The sequence below is a fragment of the Panthera tigris genome, chromosome D2 (assembly GCF_018350195.1).
Source record: "Panthera tigris isolate Pti1 chromosome D2, P.tigris_Pti1_mat1.1, whole genome shotgun sequence".
Taxonomy (NCBI): domain Eukaryota; kingdom Metazoa; phylum Chordata; class Mammalia; order Carnivora; family Felidae; genus Panthera; species Panthera tigris.
The window spans coordinates 50,023,786-50,043,906 of NC_056670.1; positions in this window are offsets into that span (position 1 = coordinate 50,023,786).

Genomic DNA, 20,121 nt, shown 5'->3' on the forward strand with positions numbered 1-20,121 from the left:
ATGAGAAAGGGTAAACCGTGCAACAGCCAGAATCTATAAGTGTCAAGAAGGAAGGAATTTTGTACGAACATGGAGGAATATTTTTTACACTAGAAACATTCTTTCTGTCCATACAAAGCTCTCAGATTGTCTTTAAGCCCCATCTCTAGCATATAAATACTGCCCCCTTAATAATGGCTTTAATCTTGGACCCCTAAGTTGAAAGTGTCTGGTGAGCATTTCCCATTGTTGCCCTTCAGTTTTTCATTCCCAAGTTCAGACTCCAAGTCAGTCACCCCTGTTATTGAGACTGCCAGTTGATCATAATGCCTTTGAAAACAGTCACAATGCCTCCCACAGCAATTGTTTCCTCCCTGGAGAGAAAAAACCATGTTTTTAACCTTAGCTTTCAAAGGATGCTCTCTTATTGGCTCATTCTTTTTCTTTTAATGCTCTCTTCAAAATCCAATTTTTCTAATGCTCTGTGGCGCACAGTGAATGACTTATTTCCAGGGATTTGAATTACTGCAAACAGGTCTCTTGGGTCCATCCCAGTGGAATCAATAATAGGCATTCCTACCATGTAACGTCTTGCCACACAGTCCTTTGTATCCCTTTTTATTTAGATCATCACAGTGAATCTTTATATAATGGTGCCCTTCTCTTACCCTTCTCCGCCAGCAGGCTCCTTTTCTTTCCCTTCCTTCTCGATTCATGCAGCTAGTAGGAAAGGCACTGTGAAGAAATCAGCAATATTCACTTCTTTCCTTCTTGTATTTGTTTCTGCTTTTCTTCCCTTTTGCTTCTCCCATTCCAATTCTTTACCTGTGTCTTGCTGGCCATCTTTTTTGAGAGGCTGACACAAAGCCTCTTTAGACACTGTCTCTCTCTCTCAAAAAGACACTGACTCAGTCTGGAGGACTCTGAGGGTAGACCTTTCATCTCTGACCCTATAGCCGGGGCTCCTCCAGTCTTGACCTTCCCCACCAGGTTCTGCATGTCTCAAGAAGACCCCATGCTCACTGTCATCGTGGCCCTCCTCTCTCCTGCTTCTTGTTCTTCCCTTAGCCCCACGGCAGTATCCCCACAACCACGCACTCTGCTGAAGGACATGCATTTTCATCCTGAAGACCACAGCTTGATTTTGATCATTGAATTTGGTCAGAAATTAAGGGAAAGAAGATCTTTGAAGATGAACTCTTATGAATCCATTTTCACTGATTTGAGGCCTGAATAAAATGGTGCCATTTAAATTAGTGACATGTGAACATCATACAGCATTGACAGAAAAGACGTCCTCTTCATTTGAGAAGGCAATCTTTGACCTAGAAGGCAGCTTCAGTGGGAAGCATGAGGAAGGAAAAGGACACTAAATCAGCCTTGGTAACACAGGCATGATGGATGTCACAGATCATGCTTATATGAGAACAGAATTTTTCTTCTCACACAATCAAACAGGAACAGCAGTAATATAAATCCTGGCCTGTTGCCTGCTTTCTCCTCTGGTATTACAGAAAGTCTCAAGTTGAAAAGAAAATGTAGAAATCCAGAATGTTCTTTGTGCTGATAGCTTTCCCCTCAGTATTAGGATACCCTCATAGATTCTCCTTGACCCTCTGACTTCTGACTTCATAGGTTTATTGGAGGAGACCACACCTTTCTCAACCATTTTTCCCTCTCAGAAACTCCTTTACAAGAAGCACTGACTTAGAGCCCCAGGCCTCTGCTTGTTGCCAGCTTTAATGCTTTTCTCCAATATGAGAAACAGGTTGAGGGAAAGGTCAGGAGGACAACCCTTCCAGTTGAATTCCTGTAGAGCATACAGCAGATCTGTGCCCACCACTGACTCCAGGATGAAGATATGGGCATCTCGAGGCTCTTGTGTTCTCACAGTGGGATGGGAACCAGCGAGGTTACCTCTGTGTTTTCATCGTGCTTTTTATAATCCATTAGGTAGGTAGAGGAACCACTGTTACACCTTTTAGAAACGAAGGGACGGAAACAAAGAAAGCACGGTAATGTGTCTGGATAGAGGCCACGAAACACATCATAGATACAACTGAGCCTGGGCTCCAGGTCTTCTGATAACTGGTCTGGTTTCTTGCTGTTAGTGTAAGCTGCCTCTCCCAAGCTCTCATTCTTGGTCAGAAGTCATATTATTCTGAACAAAAAGAAGCCACATTAAAAAAATTCTAAGCATGTAGTTTGTTCTCTAGTCACTGAGCTGATGCATTTATCTCATCTGTACACACAGAGCTCTGACTTCGTTGTGTTTTGCTAGAATCGCATTCCAGGGCTTTTGGTGGATATTATGCAACACCACTTGGCTGGTTTGTGCTCTGCCAATTTTTGGGAGCAAGCTTAATTATGCAAATGCACCTGATAATAGTGTATTCATTTTAGTCATGCTCAATTATTTATTTTGTATGCATGGCCCCAGTGACTTGGACAGAGCTTAGTAACAGCTCATCTCGTATCTAGCAAGGAGACACAGGAAAGGACACAATTCTGATGCAGGTCAACTGCCCTGATGAGCATCAAGCTGCTTCAGGGAAAGTCACATTTGAGGCAAGGCCAGCTATTTCTAGGGAAAATGCCAGCTCTATAGCCTATCTGTTGTTCCCAGACTGAGAGGCCATTTCACGGGACTGTAGGAGCAGTGACTCTTCGATAGAATAGTACCTGATGTGACGGGTCGGAGGAGAATGGAAAGGAAACCTGTTTGGTTACTTCCACGGACTCCTTAACTGCCACATTTCCCCCTCTATGCACTTCTGCCTTTAGGGATAATGAAACGGGGCCTGGAGGAAAAGCAGTAGAGACAAGTGCAAATAGATATGCTAGAGTGTTTTTGCTCCTTCTCAGAGGAGAATAAGTGAAAATCATGCCATTGGGCAGAAATAGGATGGCAGCTATCTTTAACTCTCTGATTTTTCCACAAGTGCCATGATCTCATTGACAATGGCCACTTGCATGTTTTAGCTGGACATCACTCTGCCCCTCAGACTTGGCTATCCTGTACTCACCCTACAGGTGTCAGCGTAAGTGTGACTTCTCCCAAGACATCCCTGAACACCTCTCCTCTATCCTCATGCCCGGAATAGGCTAGGCACCCCCGCAGTGTTCTCCCACTGAATCAGGTATATTACTTATGGTGCCACTTACGTCACTTAATGGGATTACTTGTTTTGTTGTAGGACTCCCTGTCTATGAAGGTGGAGACCATGTCTTTGCTGTTTAGTGATGCACAGCACCTAATTTCAATGCTTGGGAGTGGATAGCAACTTGGTAAATGTTTGTTGAAAAATGAATGAAGGAACGAATGAAATTTTGATGGGGGTCCGGGCATTGCTTTCATCCTTAGTCTCTAGCTGAAGTACAAAAGGACTCACCTATCTTTGTAGCAATGTCTATTTTTTTAATATGAAATTTATTGTCAAATTGGTTTCCATACAACACCCAGTGCTCATCCCAACAGGTGCCCTCCTCAGTGCCCATCACCCAGCAATGTCTGTTTTTAACTGCGGAACACACAATCTCTTTTCTACTGTATAATTGTTTCTAATTCATTGATGACTTTTGTGAACTTCTGGTGGCTAAAGTATTTGTCTGTCCAACAAAATTTGTCTCAGTCTTTCTTCTGCTAACCGATTCTGTTTCTTCTCTCCTGTACTCCCTGCATAACCACCAGAGGGGTGGGAATAGGACCCAGGGCTGGCCAATCATGGCTCTTCACCAGGAATGAAATTGGAAGAAAGCATTTCTTTTCTGATAGGGTTATTGTATTGAGAGATTTGGATGTGTGACCCCTGACAGCCACTTTGTCTACTATCTTACAGAGAGTCTATGGATGAAGCCAATCAGAAAGCCCAGTAAAAAGTCAGATAGGGTCTTAAGATCCTGGTTCTTGTACCTCTGTTTTGTTCTCATGCCCTTCCCCAGAATATATTCTAGTTCAGAGGCCAATAAATACCTTTTCTTTAAGTCAATGTAATAAAAGGAATCAAACTCACAGCTGAACAGGATCTGGCTAATGCAGTGATTAAAGTGCATTTATTTTTAGGAACATAGGGAAAGTCAGCTGAAGTCAGGGGAAAAGGTTGCCACATCCTTAGTTTCCAAGTTTAAATGGACTTTAAAAGTCAGAGTCCTGATAAATATAGAAATTGTTACCTGAGGCCAGATTTAAGGGTCACGGCCACACTGTAATTGTACCAATGGGAAGTGGATAAATCATTGCAACTCCTAAAAGAAGCATCAAGTCCTAATTCTGTCTCAGGCTTATCCAAGGACACCAATGGTTATGGTCAACTCTTCCGGAAAGTATCCAGGGGCAAGTAGAGAAACTCATCCAAGGACTTCCTATGTGGCCAGGGAGGTGAGGCCTTAATCTTCTGGTTCAGAAATATGCTGTATATGCTGTGGACCAGAGATAGCTGACGTTGCTTCTCCTTTCTGTGCTTTCCAAAATAGGAGTTTTTATTGCAGACTTTATGTACTCCTTCATAATTTATATTGGCTCTGTTGGGGTGGTTAAATTTACTATTTGGCAAGAATATGAGAAGACTTGGAATTCAATATAGCAGATGATGTGATTTGGGTTGTCCCTTTGGAAAGGGTGGCTGTGTTTTCTGTTGTACATGAGATACTGGCATTTTGATAGGTGGGCATTTTTGAATTTAATGCCAGGGGAGAAGCTACCTTGAATGTGCTCGGATGTTCTCTGGGTTTGATTCCCCATCTCTGAGGCCCCAAGGTCCCGGGCCCTGTCATTGCTCATTCAATCCTGAGACTACTCCAGTATCCTATCTCCCTTCTTGGGTCAATAAAATCTCTGTTCTACTTCATGTAGTTTGATACTGATTTTTATCACTTGCAACTGACAGAATTGTGAAGTCAATGTCATCTCCTCAGAGAATCCTCCTTTAACCACATAGCTAATTTAATGCCCTTTCTGCTACCTGCCATTTTCTACCTTGTTGCCCTATTTTGTGTTTTACAGTACTGGTGGCTCTCCGAAATTACCTCTTCAGAAAATTCCTAGTTATTTGTTTATTGTTCATTCTTTTCTCTCCCAACCCCCCGCCCCCCCCCCGCCACTATTAAACTGTAAGTTCTGTGAGGTCAGAGATTTCATGATTTATTCATTAATTTTCCTACAATAGCACTCAGCATGCAATTGGTTCCTCTTAATTAATATTTATTAATCGAATTACTAACGTAGGTGTAAAGACTAAGAAGTACCAAGGAAAGGGAGTCTGCAGGTGAAGGCCTCCATCTATTTGTCTATCCTGATTCTCCCAGCTTTCCTATTACTTCATTAACTGATCTTAAATATGTTTCCATTTTCTCTCCTTTGGCTGACCTTTACTTAGAGTGATCTTACTACTCAAGCTCTACGCTATTGTTCCTGTCACTTGCCTCTGGTCCTCTGCTGCTTTTCTGTCCCCGAACTCCAACCTCAGTCCACATCCGGCTTCCCTAAATGCTTATACATGATGATTTAATTACTGAAAACATTATGCTTCTTTTTGGTTCTCCACCCAAGGAAACTACTCTACCAAATTGCTTGAGTTCTTTATGACCTGCCTGAATAATTTTCTCAAGCTTTCTCGTGGCAGGGAAGTAATTAAGAGGTCTGTTTTCTTTAACGTGTACAGTACTCATTTAAAGGCATTTTTGAATGTGCCAATCTCAGCTGGTCTCCACAATAGCCCTTGTGAAGTAGACCAGGATTGGAATTGGTATCAAAAATTCAGAGGTGAGAAAACCAAGGCACAGAAAAAGCTGGTGGTTTTTCTCAGGCTACAGAGGTGGTGAAGGTACGGCATGGACTTAAATCCAGTCTTTTGCTTCTTTGTAACATCTGAGACTCTGCTGAGAAGACTTGTCTGTTGGGATCGCAGACAAATCATTGAGCGTTGGTAAACTGGTGAAGCCTAGGCCACGAAGTCAAGTGTGGCCATCTTTTACTGGATTTACAACACAAACTAGAAAGTCAAATCTGTATCACTAGTCAAATTTTGATATTAAAGAACTGGAAGGTGCCATTTGCAATTTCTTATGGTTCTATTTATCAAATCCCAGCCACAAAGGGGTAGAAAAATACCATTTTTGAACAATTTGCATCTTGCCTGTTTTAAGTGGAATCCAATACATCATAGGCCCAATGACATTTTAAGAGTTTCAAGTCTGTAATGGCTGTCATGACATGAATCACTCAAACAGAGGCCACTGTCCTGAGCAATGACTCAGAGTAAACAGCTCTGAGAGAGAAAAACACATTTTCCCTCTATTGGAGTCATCGTCCAAATGAAATAAACCTACCCAATCCATGATTGCTTTCAGAAGGCTGGGCGCTTCTATTACATCCAGAGCAGAAGAACATTCTTGAGAAAAGTCCAGGAAACAAGGGGCAGAGACTTCTCAGGGTCAGTCCTTTATTTACCACTAAGGAAAAGTGTGACCCCAGACAGGTCTTTTCAGTTTTCCTTGCCTCAGATTCTTCATTTGTAAAATGAGAGACTGAGACTACATAGGCTAAGGGGTCCTTTTGGTTCTAAGAACTGTTGATTTGGGGTCATTTTACTCCAGGACAGGAATTATGATTGATTACAGATTTTTTTTTTAACCCATTGAGAGAAGCTAGGACACCAACTGAGAACTCCTCAGAGCAGGACATGTGGTGGGGAGTTTTTCCTGCTTCACTGCCACTGTGGGCAAAAGAGGAACACACATGGATATCACTTGGGTGGTAAACACTTTAATATGCACTGGGATGTTTATGTACCTTGGAGAGGGTCAGTAGGTGGTTCTTCTTTTTTTTTTTTTTTTTTTTTTTTTTAACTACAAACTTACTTTAAAAGTTTATTTATTTTTGTTTGAGAAAGAGAGAGAGCAAAAGCAGGGACTGGGCAGAGAGAGAGAGGGAGACACAGAATCCGAAGCAGGCTTTAGGCTCTGAGCTGTCAGCACAGGGCCCGACGCAGGGCTCCAACTCACAAGCCGTGAGATCATGACCTGAGCCAAAGTTGGATGCTGAACCAACTGGGCCACCCAGGCACCCCACAAAGGATGTTTTAGAGTAAGAAATTAGGTAAATAAGAACCTGGTGACTTGGGGCACCTGGGTGGCCCTGTTGGTTAAGTATCAGACCTCGGCTCAGGTCATGATCTCACGGTCGTAAGTTCGACCCCGCATCGGGCTCTGTGCTGACAGCACAGAGACTGAGCCTGCTTCGGATTCTGTGTCTCCCTCTCTCTCTGCTCCTTCCCTGCTCAAGCTCTGTGTCTCTGTCAAAAATAAAAATAAAAATAAACATTTCAAACAACGAAAAAGAAAACTTCCTTTGTTGTGGCAAAGGGAAACACCACAGTAATTCCATTGCACTTTTGTGTACTTTGTTATCATTCCTGAACCCTGATGTTGCCTCTTACCCCTAAGATGAGCAGGAGAAATGGGGAAATCAGAGAGGATTTCACTGTTTTATCTGTGGCAGGGATGTGATGGAGCAGTCACTGGTCTGAAGGGTGGGGTTGATCTCTAACTGCTACAGGGTTGGATAATAGCAAAGAATATTCCTTTAGATCCAGGCACACATTACGTGTCCTTTTAGGTATGACTGAAGGCCTATTTTGCTTAGGCCAATGTAGCTTCTCGACGGAGGCTCTCATTTATTGATAGACAACTTTTTCCTTAAGTCAAATTTTTCCAGAGTTAGGGGGTGGGAAGTTTGGGAGTTCCAACTATTTCAAATTTCCATTCTTGTCAACAAGTAGCATTGAAGTGCTTTAAAGATTTAACTTATTCCATCAGGTACATACTCATAACCTAATTCTCTTATGACCTAATTAAGGCCATTGAATTTGAATAGTTGCACAATTCTTGCCAATACACAATCTAAGCCATTGATTCAAAATAACTGGTCTACAACTGCGGCACCCAGGAGCCCAGTGGCCTTCTGAAACCATCACTTGGGAGCCGTCATGGAGTTTCCTGCCAGGGACATGCTTTTCCCCATAGGGGATTTGCCAGGATTGCCCAGGACAGGGAGTTCCAGGGATTCTGGGAGTGCTTTCAGTGGCCCTAAGATTGGGCACAGCAAATGCTAACAGAATCATGGTTTGTATGAGGGGCAGGGAGAGTCTGGAGTGGGCCTGGTGACTTCTAGCACTGTATAGTTTTGTAAATTGTGGTAAAATATACATAAAATTAACAATTTTAGTCATTTTCAAGTGTGCAGCTCAGCGGCATTAGGCACGTTCAGAAAATTATGTAACTATGCCACTGTCCATTTCCAGAGCTTTTCCTCATCCCCAAATAGATACTCAGTACCTATTCAATAATAACTCTGGATTCCCTCCTCCTCCTTACTCCCAGTACCTTCTATTCTATTTTCTGTGTCTATGAATTTGCCTATTCTAACTACTGCATATAAATGGAATCATGCACTATTTCTCTTTTTGTGCCTGGCTTCTGTCGCTCAGCCTATTTTCAAGGTCCATCCGTGTTATATTGGGTATGAGAATTTCATTCCTTTTTCTGGCCAAATGATATTCCATTGTATGGATATGCTGCAGTGTGTTTATCCATTCAGCTGCTGATGGGCAGTTGGGTTGTTTCCTTTTGGCTGTTGTGAATAGTGCTACTATGAACATCGGTGTACAAGTATCTTTCAAGTCTCTGCTTTCAATTCTTGTGGTTATACATCCCAAAGTAAAGTTTCTGGGTCATATGGTAATTCTGTGTTTAACTTCTTGAGGGACGAAGAAACTGTTTTCCACACGGAGTGCACCATTTTACATTCCTATCAGGAATGTAAACGCGTAAGGATTCCAACACTCCTGCATCCTTGCCAACACTTGTTATTTTCAGTTTTGTTTTGCTTTTTGATAATAGCCATCCTAATGGTATGAAGCAGCTCATTGCAGTAATGCTGTATTTTTGATAAAGCAAGGGAGGGAAGGCATAGAAAGGACAGCATTGCTTGGAAATGTAGCCACTGACTATATGTCAGAAGATGGAAGTTGTGCCTTGGAGTTCTCAGATCCACTTAGAGCAAGTTCCTTGACCTGTGACTCACTGTTTTTCCTCAGTACTTGTGATCTTGAATCTGAAACTAAACAGAGCACCTAGGAAATACTGCTGGCACCAGCCTAAGTTCAGAACACATGCTGAATTGTGGGCCATGTTTCTTGCTGATTTAATTGCCTTTAGCAAATTATAGGTACAGCACAATTTGGTTAGGCCTTAAGTTTGGCCAGTTTATTTCTTGAAACTATAAGTCTAGTTTCTCAAGCTAATGGTGTAGATAAGGAGGAAGTGGGGTTAACTCTTACTATTCTATAGAGATATATTCATTTTATGCAGAAATCTATCAGGAATAATATAGAACTATCTGTCATTTTTATCGACCTTCCATCAGTTTTAAGTTTGTGAACAAAAAGCTGGATAAATCAATTCAAAAAGCCTTCTTTTTTCTCTCCCCCCAACACTCAACTACTGATGCTTGGATAGAATCTGAAATATAATATTCCACAAGACTCAAAGTGAATAAGGGTGCCCTTTATCAAACAGGCAAGCTTTTCTAGTGAGATAAAACCTGGCTATGTCTGACTTCCCTTCATTTTAATTAGTTTCTTATCATCTGATAACACACTGGGATGAACATTTTTTAAATATCTAAGGCTGCTGTGTTTTCAATTTCGTGATCTAGGAGAGATCCTAGCCGACAACTTGACACGGCATCTAATTATTACAAAAGAGGAAGATTACAGATTGGGTGCACCAAAATGAAAACCAGTTTGCAGAGAGCAACTAATTTTTAATTAGCTCATATTTAGTAATTTCACATGGCAGGTCACCTCACTCTGTCCCCCTGGCACATATTCCGCATTGAAGGAAAGAGCAGGAAATGACATGCCTCAAAATTAGGCATTCCATGAGTGATATTTTTAAAAGGCAGGATGGGGACTGCCTTTTAGCCTGTGGTGTTAACAGAGAGAGACACAGGTAGAAAGATGGACGAACTAACACTCAGCTTTGTGCCCACATAATGCCCAAATCCCCTCTCAGAATGGAGGTGATGTGTATACCCACGTTGGGCTTCTCAAATTTCTCCAAAGATGTCAACTGATCCCACTTGCTCAGCTGCAAGTTGAAAGGTAGCGTTTCCAATTTAAGGAGCAAGAGGAACGTGCCCGAAGCCAGGTAATTGTCAAGAATCACAAACCTGAATTCTCTTGTGCTCTATTCAAACTCTTAGTTGAGAGAAAATATTTACAGAGAGGAGCTAGTAGGATAGAGAATCTATTAAGTCCTCCAGATAATTGCTTCCCAATTGCTCTTAACAAGGCAGGTAATAAAAGTTAGTATTTATTAAAATCAAGAATGTCAATACTTGACAACTGGCACAACACTGGCACCAGCCCGTCAGATGGATGATGGCTGCAAACAACTATATTGTATTGGTTCTGTCTTTGAAAGTGAACTTCCTTTCCACATCACAAAGTCATGTGGAGCCCTCTGCCTACTGTCACACTATGACAATAATTGTACTTTGAACGTCTATTGTAAAAAAAGAGAATGAGAAAATAAGACTTCCTAAATCCTGGGCCCAATTGAAATTAAATGCATTTTATAATCACAATAGCATCTATCAACATTTGAACATTTTTCATGCGTTGATGAGTGAGACACCTGTTTATGGAATAAATGTATGGGCACTACTTTGGGAACCCTTGCAAAAACTTCAAGTTATCCCAGGGCTCTGTTGTGCATGAGTTAGGAGTCACGGGGTAACGTGAGCTAATCAGGCTGTGTAATCACCAGATGGAGATCAAAAAATCTATTGGACAGGAGTAAGGGACTGGTTCACGACATCACACAATGCCCGATCTCTTCGGTGAAACTTGGCTTTATTTATGAAAAGCCATTGTTTTTCGTCTTGGCGGATATTTTGATTTGGTCTTGGGGAAGCAGAGTTATCTGACAGAGAGAGCATCAACTGTTGGAAAATCGGGAGGCACACGTGCCACTTTCCTATGGCTGGCAAACAGTGCTTCACGATAGGTATTTTATGTCAGCCTTATTTCCTTACGAGGGGATTCCTTTTCTTCCTTTCCATCATGTACCCCTATTTTTTGTCCTGGTGTGCCTCATAGATCTTTGAAAGGTAATGTGAGTGTTTTCTGGAATATAGCTGGGTATCAGTAAACAAAAGAAAATGGCTGACTGTCAACAGAGTGGCAAGTCTGCATAAGCAAGAAGACAGAGTTACGTTTTCTTCGTTCCTTGCATAAGATCTGTGGCCATTTGAGGGCCGTTCAGTCGGTTAAGCATCCAACTCTTGATTTTGGCTCAGAGAAGGATCTCACGGTTGGTGAGTTCGAGCTGGGTGTCGGGCTCTGCCCTGGCAAGTGTGGAGCCTGCTTGGGATTCTCTCTCTCTCTCTGTCTCTCTCGACAGCTCTCCAGTTCTCACTCACACACACACTCTCTCTCAAAATAAATAAACTTTGAAAAGATCTACAGCCATTTGAATATTGTGTTAAGATTTCTCTGCTAATCCTATAAGCTCCTGCTTCACTTACAAGGTTGACCGATATGATTTAGCTGGGAAAATCACTGGAATGAGAGATAATTCTGGGTTTTAACAGTCAGCTTTGGTATTAAGTAGATGTATTATCTTGATCAAGGCTTTTGGGCACTGATTCTCTTATTTTCAAAGTCAGGTGTTGAGTCGTTCAGAATCAGAACTCCATACCCAGGGGTCCAAGGAATTCTGTGAGGAAGTCAGTGTGTGAAGTGTTGGGGAGAAGACAAAGGCAGGGCTGGGTACTTTGGGGAATGGAGAGCCCCTGCCCCACCAGAGTCATGCCAATCTTTTAAATACTCTGTGTCAGCTGAGCAGGGGGATCAAATTTGTCTACAGGCTGCCAGGTGGGTGTTTTTGTTTTTTTCCCTTTTTCTTTTCTTAACTCCTGAGCCCAATGATCCTGAAAAGGGCCCCTGGTTCTGACAATCCGTGGTGATAACTCCGTAGGTGAGAGAGCGGTCCACCTTGTTCAGACTGGGCAAGTGTGAAGTCTGAAATGACAGCCAGAGCGTGAGCTGAAGTCAAGGGGATTGCAAGTGGGGAGACGAGAAACCTTTTAAGAATTGGCTGACAGGCCCTGGCACCGGGACAGAGCTGCAGCTGGTTGGAGAACCGCCAGCAGACCGAGCCGACGGGCTGCCGTTGGGGGAGGGTGGGGTGGCCTGCCTGAGTTCTGACTCTGGACCGACCATGAATCTAAGAGGCAAAATCACAGTGACAGGCGGTCATAAATAACTCTTTCTCAGCTTCCCTTTCTTCTCCCCCCTAGACCCTTAGGCATTCGGCCTCCTTTCTGCTCCTTTTAACAGTTTTCTCATTATAAGCTGCCCATCACTCAAGTGCAGTTCAGATGCCAGATCCTCCTTGAAGCCTCATTCCAGCTCCTCGGCTGGAGTCCTCCTCTGTGTTCTGGCAGTGTTTGGTTTGGATTTCAGAGGGCAGATCGCATTCCACCCAGTACTAGTCATACGATACACATGGCTGTTGTCCCCTGCTGGAACCCAAGTGACTTGAGAGGAGGGACCACATCTTCCCGGCTTTCCTACCTTCCTCGGGGTGCTTAGAACAGTGGTTTGCCCAAAGTAGGTATTCCGTAAATAAGGTACAAAAGCCTAGAGTTTAGGCTCTGTGGCCAGAAACGGACTCAGTCCTGGCTGCTGGATCCATTAGTTATGTGACCTTGGGTGAATTATCAGCCTCTCTAAACCTCAGTGTTTATTACTATTTTTTTTTTTTAGAGTTATATGATGAAATCATGCATAGTTCTTAGCATAATAATTCCCGGTGCCAGGTAAGCACTGAATAAATGTTAAAAACAATGCTGCCTTGTGTTGGATTATAAGTCCACCCCTTTCTTCACTACGCGAAAAATGAGTTAATGTGTGTCAGTGGGACACAGGGCCTCACGGATGACGGCTTTAGGATGGCCCAGAAATGTACTGATAAGAATTGGAAAACAAGGATTCTGCATCTTAGATTTAGAGGGAACTGGAGAGAAGGTGGCTGATGCTGGAAAGCAGCAATGCAGACTGATTATGAAGAGAAGGCCTGAGGTAAACAGCATACATTTAATTAAGAGCAGTGGTACTGGCTATCCAGAATGGCATATTTGTTTTAATCAAAAGAAAAAAAAAGCAGAGAGAATCAGAAGTAAAGGTTAGGCAAAAACGGAGAAAAATGCCAAGACAGCATCTTGTTGTGCAATCTGTCCCAGGACTAGGGTGTGTGATGGAGAGAGACCAGGGACTCCCTGTGTACGGATGCCTGAGGGTTGAACAAACCACTTAGGGGCCTGGGGCTGAGCCCGGGACAGGAGACCCACGGGGTCTCCCCAGCAGGGGCCAGGCATCCTCAGAGCTCCCAGAAGAGGGGTCCTATCTTCTCCAGGAGTGAGAAAGCCCTAGACCGAAAGTTAAACATGCCAAGTGCAAGCTGGCGACCGGGCTATGGACTTGCAGTAATTCCCCTCTTTCCCTAGAGCTGGGAATGTCAAAATTCCTTATAATTTGACCTGTTGATCTGGACTTCTAAGCACCTGTGAACCGAATGAACCAATGTCACAATAATGGAAGGATTTGGGAGCGGATGAAGTATCATCTGGAGCCAAATAATTGGAAAGTTACTTGCTGAGCATGGAATTAAGCTATCCTATTTCATTCATTCTAAGACACATATGTTATCACGTTGTAATATCTCCAGAATTATGATATAGATTAGACAACGGTGTTCGACAATCACCTTGGCCAGGCAGCAAGTGAGGTGTGGCTTGGCAAAACGTGCACATGCGTAAAACCAAAAGTGCCAGCATTAAAGCTCACACAATGGGAGGAAATCTGGAGACAAATGTGGATAATTCTTTTAAGAAACGTGAACTTACCATGACCTTGATGGCACAACGGATGGAGAAGAAAAACACCAGTGATGGGACTGTTAGGCAAAAAGTGATTCGGAAGAATCAGGGTTGTACGTGCTTCTCCTAGAGACAGCCATTACACCTTGATGTGCAGAAGTGAACACACATTCCCATTTCATTCCAGGCAATGCTAAAAAGATGTAGACGCAGGGGCGCCGAGGCGGCTCAGTCGGTTAAGCGTCCGACTTCGGCTCAGGACGTGACCTCCCGGTTCATGGGTTCGAGCCCTGCGTCGGGCTCTGTGCTGTCAGCTCAGAACCTAGAGGCTGCTTCAGATTCTGTGTCTCCCTCTCTCTCTCTGCCCCTCCCTTGCTTGTGTTCTCTCTCTCCCTCTCTCAAAAACATGTAAGTTTATATATGGATGCTGAGAAAAAAAGATACGGGTGCAAAGACGGAGGTTGAATAAAATTAACACTGTTTTTGCTGTTTTATCATGGACTTTCTTAAATAAAATCAGCTTTTTTTTTTTTCTTTTTTTAAGTTGAGAGCGGTTGGCAAGTGGAGAATGTAATGACCACTAGTCCAGCTTGGTGCCACTGCCTGAATTCCTGCTAGGCTCCAGCAGTTTGGCCCACCTTTGGTTTTGTATCGTCGGTTCAAATGCCAACACTACGAAAGGACAAATAATGTCTTAGTATTATTGTAAAAATAGTTTGCACCTTGTAGACCTCCTGCATAGGCCTCTGGAGGAGGCCCCGGGGTTTGGGCGGAGGCAGACCAGCCAGGTCCGCCTTCTGGGTCAAAACACAGCATGGAGAAAGGCAGGGGTAGTAGGCAATAGGAAGATATATGAAATAAAGCCTAAGCCAGCACTTTGCTTTAGAAAAATATAAAAACAGATCTCAATGATCAGAGTGATTTATAAGAGCTTGTAGACTAGCAGAAGGGATAGGTCAAGTGTACAGGTAATAGAAACTCAAAAGCTATAGCATAGCGTAATCGTGGCTTATTTTTTCTTCTGTAGTGGTATATACAATAAAGCAAATCATTGAATTCATTCTTTGAGTCTTAGATTCTATCATGTATGATAAAGGGGGAGAGAATAAAATGACTCCCATGTTGGAGTGACTGGATACACTTTCCCTGAGCCAGTGAAACTGTCACTAGGACCAGACAGGTCAGGGTCTTCAGGACAGATTTCCTGCTCCCTAGGTGGGATGCCATGGGTATTCATCTTAGAAACACTTGGTTTTCTAGCCTTCTATTATTAATGCATCTTCCTTCTGAGAGACACATTTTGTTTTTCGTGTTATGAATGCACAAATGGGTGAATGAATAAATATTAATGGCCTAGAAGCCACTGTGCCTCCTTCAAGGGATTTTGCCTACCTACTCTGATGGGATGATTTTGTACTTTAATGTTCATAGGGCAGTTTTATCTTATCTCCAATTCTGTCTCATCCTTGGAGAGGAAGGATCGTCTTACTCTTACCCCTCTCCTCCTTGTCCTATGTTTATAGCCTTAATAAAAAAAGAGGGGTGCCTGGGTGGCTCAGTCGGTTAGGCGGCCGACTTCGGCTCAGGTCATGATCTCACACTCCGTGAGTTTGAGCCCCGCGTCGGGCTCTGTGCTGACAGCTCAGAGCCTGGAGCCTGTTTCGGATTCTGTGTCTCCCTCTCTCTGGCCCTCCCCCGTTCATGCTCTGTCTCTGTCTCAAAAATAAATAAACGTTAAAAAAAAATTAAAAAAAAAAAAAAAAAAAAAGAAATGGGACGCACTGATACACCCCGGTGTCTCCGGTCACTCTTCCACACACGCCCAGCTGGGTTTGTTCCAGTTATGCCTCAAGAGGAAAGTTAGCATCAATCTACACACTGCAATCACTTGAGTTTACATTTGCAAGGGAAGTGGTAACCTACAAGCTATTCTTTATTTTGAGGGGATTAGAGCTTCGGCTGATAACTGGACTGTCTTACTTGTTTCTATAAATTTTTAACAGCCTGAAATGGCATTAAACACTGCAGAGAGTACAATAGAATGCCACTAATCCTGTTGATCTTACATTGCTTTACAGAGGAAAGCAGAGCAATAAATCCTTTTAAGTGTAAATCAGGAGAGATGTTAGCTATTTCTCTGCAAGGACATGTCTTATTACTAGCTTATTACTTGGCTGATATGTGAGAACTCAAGTATTCAATTTGAAACGCCTTTTCTTCTTCCCTCTGCTAGTTTACTGATTCTCTTCCTCCATCCATCCGTCCTTCTCCGAGTAAGTGTACTTTTCCTCTCTCTACCTACCTATCATCCATTTACTTATCTATTGAATTGCAAAATCTGTGTCTGGCCATCCTGCCACTCTAGGATACCTTCCTGTGCAGCATTAGGAGAAGTACTTTTTGAGGGAACACAGTAAGATTTGATCATCAGCTTCCAAGAGCTTGCAGTCCAGTAGAAAGACTCGGTCAAGTATACAGGTGACAGAAACTCAAGGCTGGATTTGATAGCCGATTGGTTAAGGTGAGGGCTCAGTTAGTTTAGATTCTATGCATGTCCCTACCACTTCCCACCTGTACATCCCCAGGCAAATGCTTAGATCTCTCTGAATCTCGGCTTCCTCATCTGTAATACAAATCAAGTACATAGGGCTGCTGTGATGATTAAACGGAGTACAGAGTATTTATTTAGCACAATGCCATTTATAACAATATTCTAATTTGTGCTCAAAGAGATGTAGAAAAAGCAACAAAATTGACCCCTAACAGTAATTTGCCCCACCACCTGCACAATGTATTTGTTTTTCCTTTGTGTGCACACTAGGACAGGCTGATTTCAGAAATAAAGCTAGTCCAGAGTTCCTGAGATGTTGCTAACAGTATACATATGATGAAGCTGTTTCTTTACGTGGATGACATGGCTATGACTGAGAAAAGATAGTCCTGGAATTCTCTTTCCTATGGTAGAAAGAGGTTGCAGTAAGCCACCGGCACATTTTCAACTAGAGCTGGGATTTATCCAGACTGAAGCTAGTCATGTCCAGCATAGGTCATCATATTTGCTGTGCGTGGCCCCGCACAAACCAAGCCCCCTGCCTTCCACCATTTGTAAGTTTGGCTGTTCCCCTGTACTTGTTTTTTTCCCATCTACTGTCATACGAGGGCAAGTCCCATAGCCCTCCACTCTTGCAGCACCTTCCATCCCATTCCAACACAGCCATTAATGATTCATTTGGGTTTTGGGGAAAGCAAGAGTTTCCAGAACATCAGGAGGACCAGAGACCAATCTACTTTGTGACTTAGGCAATCTGGACTGCCCACTGGAAGCAAGGAACAATGGAGGAAAATGTAAGAGGCTTCGTGTCAGACTTCAGAGTGCCTTCTGGCCCCAATTCTGACTTACTCTGTTATAATGAACAAATTAGTGAGACTTCTGGGGCCTCAGTTCACCGATTTATATAGTAAATGTATTGTGCTAAGTAATCTGTCAAGTGTTTTCATTCACCGGTTTATCCATTTAACATTTATAAAGCACCCACTTGTATACTGCACTGTTCAGATGAGACATATTTCTATAAGGAGTTACACACACACACACACACACACACCCACCCACCCCATGGCCCAGAATGTGATAAGAGCCACAGTAAAAATACAAAATGTGAGGGGCTGCAGCTCTTCTGTTGTGAGACTTTAAGCTACTATTCAGTTCTAGCCATAAGAGATCTGTGATTTGTGTCTTCAAGTTCACTCACATATCATGGAGTGTTTCCTCTCTTAGAGTCTTACCTCCTCTGGAAGATGAGGCAAATGAATTTAAGAGCTATTTCTAAGGACTTTTTTTTTTTTTTTTTTTTTTTTTTTTTTTTTTTTTGAGAAGGGAGGATTCAAGAGGATTAAAGGGTATAAATAATTCACTGGGCACATAACTTTATCTTACTTGTCTCCAAACTCAATGCGAGTTGGGGAGTGAAAATAACCTTGTCTCCTTTTGATATAAAAGGAAATTAAGACTCATAGAAGCTGAAGCACTTCCTGGAGGAAAAATCAGGGTGAAGATGCTCAGTGTAGTACTATAAATGTGCTGCATAGACAAGCAACTGGTCTGTTAATCCTCCAGAGTCCAAGCTCCTCTTTGCCATCAATATTTCCTTCTTCTGATCTGTAACACCAGTAATGGTGATGCCAGTTTCTTGGTTAATGATCTTCATCTGAGCTGAGGTTTGAGTGCTTAGGCTGAACTCAGCCTGAAAATGTTTCCTCCTGCCAACAGGTGGCAGGGTAGGCAAATTTGTCTGAGAATGGAAATAAACTCTGAAAGGAGGGGAGCTTGGGTTGGGACCTTCCATTTGTTCAACCTACATTTATTATGCACCTACAGTGCAAAGCCCGATGCGAGGCATGAAAGCCTTGGATAAGACGTGATCTCTGCATCTTCTGGAGTTCCCTCCCAGCTGACCGAAAGAAAGACTGCCCTCTTCGAAAGACATGACATGATGCAAATGGTTAGTAGAGTAAAAGAAATATAAAAAGCAAAATACAACTTTGCTCAAGAAACTACATTCCTTATCCTGTCTTGATTTGATGCAGTCTTTAGTCCTAACCCTGTAGACAGCTCCTCTGATACTGAGGAAACCAGACTTTGCTGATAATGAACTCTAGACAAAGAAACAAAACACACGACAACAAAAAACCCCCAATCTGTGGCTCGAATGGAAAGCCCCCAGCCTTCTCTGAAAGAAATATCCTGCTATTTTTGACTCAACTGCTACTACCTGAGGAACTCCAATACCTTCTAGAACAAGTTATCTTTATTCCAACTCCTTTAAGTAACCAAAGGAAACCCACTGCAACCATAATTTTTAACTTACATAAAGAAGACGCAACTTGTGAAAGATATTTGGAATCTAATTACATGCTGAAGAGGCAAGGACTGGGAGTTGAAAATACTGGCAAACTCTTACTCATGCCTCAGAACCCAGCAAAATTGGTGTCTCCTTGGTTAAGATTTTCCTCTTTTTGATGTATTCCTCCTTTTCTCTGGCTCCCACAGCACACAAGATCTTCTGCCATCACATACACTTACCTAGGCTCTTTTAACTAATTTTTAAAAGGTCTGTAGCTTTTTAAAGCAGCACTATCAACAATAGCCAAAGTATGGAAAGAGCCCAAATGTCCATCGATGGATGAATGGATAAACAAGATGTGGTGTATCTGTACAATGGAGTATTATTCAGCAATCAAAAAGAATGAGATCTTGGGGCACCTGGGTGGCTCAGTCGGTTAAGCGTCTGACTTCAGCTCAGGTCATGATCTCTCAGTATGTGAGTTCGAGCCCCGCGTCGGGCTCTGTGCTGACAGCTTGGAGCCTGGAGCCTGCTTCGGATTCTGTGTCTCCCTCTCTCTGACCCTCCCCCATTCATGCTGTCTCTGTCTCAAAAGTAAATAAACGTTAAAAAAAAATTTAAAAAAAAAAGAGTGAAATCTTGCCATTTGCAACTACGTGGATGGAAGTAGAGGGTATTATGCTAAGCGAAATTAGTCGGAGAAAGACAAATATCACATGACTTCACTCCTATGAGGACTTTAAGATACAAAACAGATGAACACAAGGGAAAGGAAGCAAAAATCATATAAAAACAGGGAGGGGGACAAAAACATAAGAGACTCCTAAACATGGAGAACAAACAGAGGGTTACTGGAGGGGGTGTGGGAGGGGGGATGGGCTCAATGGGTAAGGGGCATTAACGAATCTACTCCTGAACTCACTGTTGCACTATATGCTAACTTGGATGTAAATTTAAAAAATAAATCAAATTTAAAAAATAATAAAAATAAAGGATGTGTTCCTATACAAAAAAAAAAAAAAAAAGTCTATCTTTTGCTCACCAAACTGAGGAAGCATGGTCATATGATTTGTCATTTTGATTCAAGAGTGTCAAATACAGTAATCATTTATTATTTGTTGAAAAAATAAATGTATAAATAGAAAAATGGGTGAAAAGGAAGTTCTGGGGTGTTTTTTCTAAACTGCATCACCAATTTTAGAGGAATGCAGAGGTGACCATGGAGACATGGAGCCATGAGAGAAAGCTTGGTGACATAGCCTTTGTGACACATAAGCTATTGCACGCTTTGGAGTCATACTTGAGTTCATATATGACTTTGTCACGTGCTAGCAAATAAGTGAACATCTTTGA